Here is a 10,440-nt window from a genome sequence, read left to right on the forward strand (position 1 = left end):
TCACCATCAACATGGGGACAAGGTGCTTTGGGGTCGGGGGGGGGGCCCTTGCTCGTCCCCTCCTCCTTTCCTGCATGCACGGATAAGGGTCTGGTATGAATTGGGGGGGGGGGGTCATGCTATTTTTTTTCTTTATTGTGGCGGATCAAATTCATATTCAAAACTGATCCAATGGGCGATTCAGATGCGTTCCCATAGAAAGCAATGAGCCGGGAATTCGCACCGGAAGCGCAGTGCTCCAAAAAACGCACAGGACTCTTTAAATTCGCACACATGTGAACCGGCTCCATAGAAAGATGATTTGATTTGCGTCATAAATACAAAGATCAACAACAGATACATTTGTATCTTCTTTTCTTTCATATGTCCTATTTGGGGAGATGTTACTTCACTTCCTGTCTCATGGCCACAACAGGAAGTGAAAGGAAATCCCTCCAAAGTGAGGTGTCACCAGAACTAGTGTCCTCATTAGGGAGATTTCCCTTCACTTCCTGTCTCATGGCCACAACAGGAAGTGAAAGGAAATCCCTTCAAAGTGAGTGGTCACAAGAACTAGTGTCCCCATTGGGGAGATTTCCCTTCATTTTCTGTCCCATGGCCACAACAGGAAGTGAGAGGAGATCCCTCCAAAAGTGAGGTGTGAAGCCGTACAGGAGACGCCCCGTGTAGGTGTGATGCGGTACGGGAGACGCCCAGCGTAGGGAGACGCCCAGCGTAGGGAGACGCCCAGCGTAGGGAGACGCCCAGTGTACAGTGCCTTGTGAAAGTATTCGGCCCCCTTGAACTTTGCGACCTTTTGCCACTTTTCAGGCTTCAAACATAAAGATATAAAACTGTAATTTTTTTTTGAAGAATCAACAACAAGTGGGACACAATCAAGAAATTTATTGGATATTTCAAACTTTTTTAACAAATAAAAAACTGAAAAATTGGGTGTGCAAAATTCTTCAGCCCCCTTACTTTCAGTGCAGCAAACTCTCTCCAGAAGTTCAGTGAGAATCTCTGAAGGATCCAATGGTGACCTAAATGACTAATGATGATAAATAGAATCCACCTGTGTGTAATCAAGTCTCCGTATCAATGCGCCTGCACTGTGATAGTCTCAGAGGTCCGTTTAAAGCGCAGAGAGCATCATGAAGAACACGGAACACACCAGGCAGGTCCGAGATACTGTTGTGAAGAAGTTTAAAGCCGGATTTGGATACAAAAAGATTTCCCAAGTTTTAAACATCCCAAGGTGCGCTGTGCAAGCGATAATATTGAAATGGGAGGAGTATCAGACCGCCGCAAACCTACGAAGACCTGGCCGTCCCTCTAAACTTTCAGCTCATACAAGGAGAAGACGGATCAGAGATGCAGCCAAGAGGCCCAATGATCACTCTGGAGGAACTGCAGAGATCTGAGGTGGGAGACTCTGTCCTTTAGGGCTGCGACGGATCAAAAAACTCACGGTTCGGATCGTTCCTCAGATCAGGAGTCACGGATCGGATCATTTTTCAGATCGGCAAATAAAAAAAAATTCTCCCCCACTGTAATATACACATCTCCCCCCCACTGTAATATACACATCTCCCCCCACTGTTCACCTCCCCCCACCAACTATAGTACCCCCTCGTGCGAATACCCCCCCTCCTCTCAGTACAAGAGACCCCCCCTCCTCTCGGTACAAGAGACCCCCCTCCTCTCAGTACAAGAGACCCCCCCCTCCTCTCAGTACAAGAGACCCCCTCCTCCTCTCAGTACAAGAGACCCCCCCTCCTCTCGGTACAAGAGACCCCCCCTCCTCTCAGTACAAGAGACCCCCCCTCCTCTCGGTACAAGAGACCCCCCCTCCTCTCAGTACAAGAGACCCCCCCTCCTCTCGGTACAAGAGACCCCCCCTCCTCTCGGTACAAGAGACCCCCCCTCCTCTCAGTACAAGAGACCCCCCCTCCTCTCAGTACAAGAGACCCCCCTCCTCTCGGGGCAAGAGACCCCCCCTCCTCTCGGGGCAAGAGACCCCCCCTCCTCTCGGGGCAAGAGACCCCCCCTCCTCTAGGGGCAAGAGACACCCCCTCCTCTAGGGGCAAGAGACCCCCCTCCTCTCGGGGCAAGAGACCCCCCCTCCTCTAAGGGGGAAGAGACCCCCCTCGAACAGTACAGACACTCCCAGCGCGTGCTTCTTCCCCACGATTGCGGGCTCCTCCTCTGTGGGTGTAAACAGAGGAGGGCCGCCGCCGGGTGTACCAAGATGGCCGCGGCTCTGGAGCTAGGCCGAAGCCGCGGCCTTTCCTAGCGTTATGGCCGCGGCTCCAGGGCTAGGCCGAAGCCGCGGCCTTTCCTAATGTTATTCCTGCTGGTCTGGAGCTAGGCCAAAGCCGCGGCCTTTCCTAGTGTTATGGCCGTGGCTCCGGAGGTAGGCCGAAGCCGCAGGCCATAACGTTAGGAAAGGCCGCGGCTTCGGCCTAGCTCCGGAGCCGCGGACATAACATTAGGAAAGGCCGCGGCTTCGGCCTACCTCCGGAGCCGCGCCAACCCGCAGATCACAGTGTGTTCCGATCCAAAGGGGGTGACCCGTTCGGATCACGGATCAACCGTGATCCGTTGCACCCCTACTGTCCATAGGACAACAATCAGTCCCTGTATACTGCACAAATCTGGCCTTTATGGAAGAGTGGCAAGAAGAAAGACATTTCTTAAAGATATCCATAAAAAGTGTTGTTTAACCACTTCCCGACCGCTGCATGTACATATATGTTAGCAGAATGGCATGGACAGGCACATGTACGTACATGTACGTCCTCTGCTAGACGTGGGTGGGGGGTCCGATCGGGACCCCCCCCGGTACATGCGGAGGTCGGGTCCGCTCGGGGAGCGATCCGGGACGACGGCGCGGCTATTCGTTTATAGCCGCTCCGTCGCGATCGCTCCCCGGAGCTGAAGAACGGGGAGAGCCATGTGTAAACAGGGCTTCCCCGTGCTTCACTGTGGCGGCGCATCGATCGGGTGATCCCCTTTATAGGGAGACTCGATCGATGACGTCATTCCTACAGCCACATCCCCCTACACTAGTAAACACACACAAAGTGAACACTAAATGTTACAGCGCCCCCTGTGTTTAACTCCCAAACTGCAACTGTCATTTTCACAATAAACAATGCAATTTAAATGCATTTTTTGCTGTGAAAATGACAATGGTCCCAAAAATGTGTCAAAATTGTCCGAAGTGTCCGCCATAATGTCGCAGTCACGAAAAAAATCGCTGATCGCCGCCATTAGTAGTAAAAAAATAAAACTATCCCCTATTTTGTAAACGCTATAAATTTTGCGCAAACCAACCGATAAACGATTATTGCGATTTTTTTTACCAAAAATAGGTAGAAGAATACGTATCGGCCTAAACTGAGGAAAAAAAAAAATGTATATATGTTTTTGGGGGATATTTATTATAGAAAAAGTAAAAAATATTGCATTTTTTTCAAAATTGTCGCTCTATTTTTGTTTATAGCGCAAAAAATAAAAAACGCAGAGGTGATCAAATACCACCAAAAGAAAGCTCTATTTGTGGGGAAAAAAGGACGCCAATTTTGTTTGCGAGCCACGTCGCACGACCGTGCAATTGTCTGTTAAAGCGACGCAGTGCCGAACTGTAAAAACCCCTTGGGTCTTTAGGCAGCAATATGGTCCGGGGCTTAAGTGGTTAAAGTTTGCCACAAGCCACCTGGGAGACACACCAAACATGTGGAAGAAGGTGCTCTGGTCAGATGAAACCAAAATCAAACTTTTTGGCAACAATGAAAAACGTTATGTTTGGCGTAAAAGCAACACAGCTCATCACCCTGAACACACCATCCCCACTGTGAAACATGGTGGTGGCAGCTTCATAGTTTGGGCCTGCTTTTCTTCAGCAGGGACAAGGGAGCCAAATACAGGACCATTCTGAAAGAAAACCTGATGGAGTCTGCAAAAGACCTGAGACTGGGACGGAGATTTGTCTTCCAACAAGACAATGATCCAAAACATAAAGCAAAATCTACAATGGAATGGTTCACAAATAAACATATCCAGGTGTTAGAATGGCCAAGTCAAAGTCCAGACCTGAATCCAATCGAGAATCTGTGGAAAGAACTGAAAACTGCTGTTCACAAACGCTCTCCATCCAATCACTGAGCTCCAGCCGTTCTGCAAGGAGGAATGGGCAAAAATTTCCGTCTCTCGATGTGCAAAGCGACTTACAGCACAGACATACCCCAAGCGACTTACAGCTGTAATCGCAGCAAAAGATGGCGCTACAAAGTATTCACTTAAGGGGGCTGAATACTTTTGTACGCCCAATTTTACAGTTTTTTTATTTGTTAAAAAAGTTTGAAATATCCAATAAATTTCGTTCCACTTCATGTTTGTGTCCCACTTGTTGTTGATTCTTCAAAAAAAATGACAGTTTTATATCTTTATGTTTGAAGCCTGAAATGTGGCAAAAGGTTGCAAAGTTCAAGGGGGCCGAATACTTTCCCAAGGCACTGTAGGTGTGACGCCATATGGGAGACGCCCAGTGTAGGTGTGAGGCGGTATGGGAGACGCCCAGTGTAGGTGTGAAGCCATACGGGAGACGCCCAGTGTAGGTGTGATGTGGTATGGGAGACGCCCAGTGTAGGTGTGATGTGGTACGGGAGACGCCCAGTGTAGGTGTGATGCGGTACGGGAGACGCCCAGTGTAGGTGTGATGTGGTACGGGAGACGCCCAGTGTAGGTGTGATGTGGTACGGGAGACGCCCAGTGTAGGTGTGATGTGGTACGGGAGACGCCCAGTGTAGGTGTGATGTGGTACGGGAGACGCCCAGTGTAGGTGTGATGCCGTACGGGAGACGCCCAGTGTAGGTGTGATGCCGTACGGGAGACGCCCAGCGTAGGTGTGATGCGGTACGGGAGACGCCCAGTGTAGGTGTGATGCCGTACGGGAGACGCCCAGTGTAGGTGTGATGTGGTACGGGAGACACCCAGTGTAGGTGTGATGTGGTACGGGAGACGCCCAGTGTAGGTGTGATGTGGTACGGGAGACGCCCAGTGTAGGTGTGATGCAGTACGGGAGACGCCCAGTGTAGGTGTGACGCCATATGGGAGACGCCCAGTGTAGGTGTGATGCCATATGGGAGACGCCCAGTGTAGGTGTGATGTGGTACGGGAGATGCCCAGTGTAGGTGTGATGCCGTACGGGAGACGCCCAGTGTAGATGTGATGTGGTACGGGAGACGCCCAGTGTAGGTGTGATGTGGTACGGGAGACGCCCAGTGTAGGTGTGATGTGGTACGGGAGACGCCCAGTGTAGGTGTGATGCGGTACGGGAGACGCCCAGTGTAGGTGTGATGTGGTACGGGAGACGCCCAGTGTAGGTGTGATGCCGTACGGGAGACGCCCAGTGTAGGTGTGATGTGGTACGGGAGACACCCAGTGTAGGTGTGATGCGGTACGGGAGACGCCCAGTGTAGGTGTGATGTGGTACGGGAGACGCCCAGTGTAGGTGTGATGCGGTACGGGAGATGCCCAGTGTAGGTGTGATGTGGTACGGGAGACGCCCAGTGTAGGTGTGAAGCCATACGGGAGACGCCCAGTGTAGGTGTGATGCCGTACGGGAGACACCCAGTGTAGGTGTGATGCGGTACGGGAGACGCCCAGTGTAGGTGTGACGCCTTAGGGAGACGCCCAGTGTAGGTGTGATGCGGTACGGGAGACGCCCAGTGTAGGTGTGATGCCGTACGGGAGACACCCAGTGTAGATGTGATGCCGTACGGGAGACGCCCAGTGTAGGTGTGATGCCGTACGGGAGACGCCCAGTGTAGGTGTGATGTGGTATGGGAGACGCCCAGTGTAGGTGTGATGTGGTACGGGAGACGCCCAGTGCAGGTGTGACGCCATATGGGAGACACCCAGTGTAGGTGTGAAGCCGTATGGGAGACGCCCAGTGTAGGTGTGATGCGGTACGGGAGACGCCCAGTGTAGGTGTGATGCCGTACGGGAGACGCCCAGTGTAGGTGTGAAGCCGTATGGGAGACGCCCAGTGTAGGTGTGACGCCATATGGGAGACGCCCAGTGTAGGTGTGATGCGGTACGGGAGACGCCCAGTGTAGGTGTGATGTGGTACGGGAGACGCCCAGTGTAGGTGTGAAGAAGTACGGGAGACGCCCAGTGTAGGTGTGATGCGGTACGGGAGACGCCCAGTGTAGGTGTGATGTGGTACGGGAGACGCCCAGTGTAGGTGTGATGTGGTACGGGAGACGCCCAGTGTAGGTGTGATGCCGTACGGGAGACGCCCAGTGTAGGTGTGACGCCGTACGGGAGACACCCAGTGTAGGTGTGATGTGGTACGGGAGACGCCCAGTGTAGGTGTGATGTGGTACGGGAGACGCCCAGTGTAGGTGTGATGTGGTACGGGAGACGCCCAGTGTAGGTGTGATGTGGTACGGGAGACGCCCAGTGTAGGTGTGATGTGGTACTGGAGACGCCCAGTGTAGGTGTGATGCGGTACGGGAGACGCCCAGTGTAGGTGTGATGTGGTACGGGAGACGCCCAGTGTAGGTGTGATGTGGTACGGGAGACGCCCAGTGTAGGTGTGATGCTGTACGGGAGACGCCCAGTGTAGGTGTGATGCGGTACGGGAGACGCCCAGTGTAGGTGTGATGTGGTACGGGAGACGCCCAGTGTAGGTGTGATGTGGTACTGGAGACGCCCAGTGTAGGTGTGATGTGGTACGGGAGACACCCAGTGTAGGTGTGAAGCCGTATGGGAGACGCCCAGTGTAGGTGTGACGCCATATGGGAGACGCCCAGTGTAGGTGTGATGTGGTACGGGAGACGCCCAGTGTAGGTGTGATGTGGCACGGGAGACGCCCAGTGTAGGTGTGACGCCATATGGGAGACGCCCAGTGTAGGTGTGATGTGGTACGGGAGACGCCCAGTGTAGGTGTGATGTGGCACGGGAGACGCCCAGTGTAGGTGTGAAGCCGTATGGGAGACGCCCAGTGTAGGTGTGACGCCATATGGGAGACGCCCAGTGTAGGTGTGATGTGGTACGGGAGACGCCCAGTGTAGGTGTGATGCGGTACGGGAGACGCCCAGTGTAGGTGTGAAGAAGTACGGGAGACGCCCAGTGTAGGTGTGATGCGGTACGGGAGACGCCCAGTGTAGGTGTGATGCGGTACGGGAGACGCCCAGTGTAGGTGTGATGTGGTACGGGAGACGCCCAGTGTAGGTGTGATGTGGTACGGGAGACGCCCAGTGTAGGTGTGATGTGGTACGGGAGACGCCCAGTGTAGGTGTGATGCTGTACGGGAGACGCCCAGTGTAGGTGTGATGCGGTACGGGAGACGCCCAGTGTAGGTGTGATGTGGTACGGGAGACGCCCAGTGTAGGTGTGATGCTGTACGGGAGACGCCCAGTGTAGGTGTGATGCTGTACGGGAGACGCCCAGTGTAGGTGTGATGCGGTACGGGAGACGCCCAGTGTAGGTGTGATGTGGTACGGGAGACGCCCAGTGTAGGTGTGATGCTGTACGGGAGACGCCCAGTGTAGGTGTGATGTGGTACGGGAGACGCCCAGTGTAGGTGTGATGTGGTACGGGAGACGCCCAGTGTAGGTGTGATGTGGTACGGGAGACGCCCAGTGTAGGTGTGATGCTGTAAGGGAGACGCCCAGTGTAGGTGTGATGTGGTACGGGAGACGCCCAGTGTAGGTGTGATGTGGTACGGGAGACGCCCAGTGTAGGTGTGATGCGGTACGGGAGACGCCCAGTGTAGGTGTGATGTGGTACGGGAGACACCCAGTGTAGGTGTGATGTGGTACGGGAGACGCCCAGTGTAGGTGTGATGTGGTACGGGAGACGCCCAGTGTAGGTGTGATGTGGTACGGGAGACGCCCAGTGTAGGTGTGATGCCGTACGGGAGACGCCCAGTGTAGGTGTGATGCGGTACGGGAGACGCCCAGTGTAGGTGTGACGCCGTACGGGAGACGCCCAGTGTAGGTGTGATGCCGTACGGGAGACGCCCAGAAGGAGAGGCCGGGGATCGGGTAGGAGGAGAGGCCGGGTAGGAGGAGAGGCCGGGGATCGGGTAGAAGGAGAGGCCGGGTAGGAGGAGAGGCCGGGGATCGGGTAGGAGAGGCCGGGGATCGGGTAGAAGGAGAGGCCGGGGATCGGGTAGGAGGAGAGGACGGGGATCGGGTAGGAGGAGAGGCCGGGGATCGGGTAGGAGGAGAGGCCGGGGATCGGGTAGGAGGAGAGGCTGGGGATCAGGTAGGAGGAAAGGCCAGGGATCGGGTAGGAGGAGAGGACGGGGATCAGGTAGGAGGAGAGGACGGGGATCAGGTAGGAGAGGCCCGGGGATCAGGTAGGAGGCCGGGGACTAGGCGGGAAGAGGAGAGGCGGGAGGAAAGGGAGGCCGGGGACTAGTCGTGGGGAAAGGGAGGCCGGGGACTAGTCGTGGGGAAAGGGAGGCTGGGGACTAGGCGGGAGGAAAGGGAGCCCAGGGACTAGGCGGGAGGAGAAGGGAGGCCGGGGACTAGGCGGGAGGAAAGGGAGGCCAGGGACTAGGCGGGAGGAAAGGGAGGCCAGGGACTAGGCGGGGGGAAAGGGAGGCCGGGGACTAGTCGTGGGGAAAGGGAGGCCGGGGACTAGGCGGGAGGAAAGGGAGGCCGGGGACTAGGCGGGAGGAAAGGGAGGCCGGGGACTAGGCAGGAGGGAAAGGGAGGCCGGGGACTAGGCAGGAGGGAAAGGGAGGCCGGGGACTAGGCGGGAGGAAAGGGAGGCCGGGGACTAGGCGGGGAGGAAAGGGAGGCCGGGGACATGGCAGGAGGGAAAGGGAGGCCGGGGACTAGGCGGGGGGAAAGGGAGGCCGGGGACTAGGCGGGGGGGAAAGGGAGGCCGGGGACTAGGCGGGAGGAAAGGGAGGCCGGGGACTAGGCGGGAGGAAAGGGAGGCCGGGGACTAGGCGGGAGGAAAGGGAGGCCGGGGACATGGCAGGAGGGAAAGGGAGGCCGGGGACTAGGCGGGGGGAAAGGGAGGCCGGGGACTAGGCGGGGGGGAAAGGGAGGCCGGGGACTAGGCGGGGGGAAAGGGAGGCCGGGGACTAGGCGGGGGGGAAAGGGAGGCCGGGGACTAGGCGGGAGGAGAAGGGAGGCCGGGGACTGTGTGTCTTGTACAGCGCTCTGGTATATGGTGTAGCAATGGTGACCCCAGAACAGTCCGTCTCTGATACTTATGGGGTGAGTTGGGGCCCCAGTCACACCTCCTGTAGGGGCCCCAGTCACACCTCCTGTAGGGGCCCCAGTCACACCTCCTGTAGGGGCCCCAGTCACACCTCCTGTAGGGGCCCCAGTCACACCTCCTGTAGGGGCCCCAGTCACACCTCCTGTAGGGGCCCCAGTCACACCTCCTGTAGGGGCCCCAGTCACACCTCCAGTAGGGGCCCCAGTCACACCTCCAGTAGGGGCCCCAGGCCATGTTTCCCCTGTGAGGGGGGGAGGTGCACTCTGAGGGCCCCAGTCACACCTCCTGTAGGGCCCCAGTCACACCTCCTGTAGGGGCCCCAGTCACACCTCCAGTAGGGGCCCCAGTCACACCTCCAGTAGGGGCCCCAGGCCATGTTTCCCCTGTGAGGGGGGAGGTGCACTCTGAGGGCCCCAGTCACACCTCCTGTAGGGCCCCAGTCACACCTCCTGTAGGGCCCCAGTCACACCTTCTCTAGGGGCCCCAGGCCATGTTTCCCCTGTGAGGGGGAGGTGCACTCTGAGGGCCCCAGGCCATGTGCTGCCTCCTCTGGGGCCCTTGTGAGGCCAGAACAGGAGCAGACCTGAGGGGCCCCTGCTCCAGGCTGGCCCCACAAAGTCAGGCGTCCTGTAAACCCCCCTCCTGTGGCCCCTGGAACCACTCAGGGCCCACTGTCCTCCCTCTGGGGCCCCAGGCAGCTGTAGGCCAGAGATGACCAGACACAAGTCACGTGATGCTGGGCCCCTGGCACTGTTCTCCGCGCTCTCCGGGGCCCCACTGAGCCTCCCCCCACCAGCACCCCCCGGGGCCCCCAACATGCCGCTGCCAGGGGCCCCTCCTCACACACAGCACAGGCAACACTCACCTCGCACTCTCCCCCTGTCTATGGAGACGGCCCTGACTGGCACCCACCGCCAGCCAATCAGCAGCTGCGCCGCCGGCCCGCTCCTCCAATCAGCGCCCGCAGGGGGCGGGGACACGGCGCCAGCTCTCCAGTTCGGGATCACGTGGAAATATGGCGCCGCCGCTGAGCATGCCGGGAGATGTAGTCTGACCCGGACCACGTGACCAGCCTGAGAGAGAGCAGGAGAGAGAGAGGGGCTGCCAGAGCTGAGGGGCCCCAATGTGACCAGAGAGCCCCCTCCCCCCACCCCCTGAGGGGCCACAGTGCATCCAGTGTGTCTATAGAGCACCCGAGGAGCTTAC

The 10,440-nt window shown here is 57.1% G+C and overlaps 1 protein-coding gene across 1 annotated transcript in view; it reads right to left on the bottom strand.

Annotated features, from left to right (window-relative positions):
* Positions 1-10,203, bottom strand: part of ERI3 (ERI1 exoribonuclease family member 3) — an 81,468-nt gene extending 71,265 nt beyond the window's left edge. The window contains exon 1 of the mRNA XM_040360956.1: positions 10,100-10,203. The gene's annotated coding sequence lies outside the window, so the exon portion shown is untranslated. The remainder of the gene's footprint in view (positions 1-10,099) is intronic.
* Between the last annotated feature and the right edge of the window lie 237 nt (positions 10,204-10,440).

This window comes from Rana temporaria, chromosome 7 (assembly GCF_905171775.1).
Source record: "Rana temporaria chromosome 7, aRanTem1.1, whole genome shotgun sequence".
Lineage (NCBI taxonomy): Eukaryota > Metazoa > Chordata > Amphibia > Anura > Ranidae > Rana > Rana temporaria.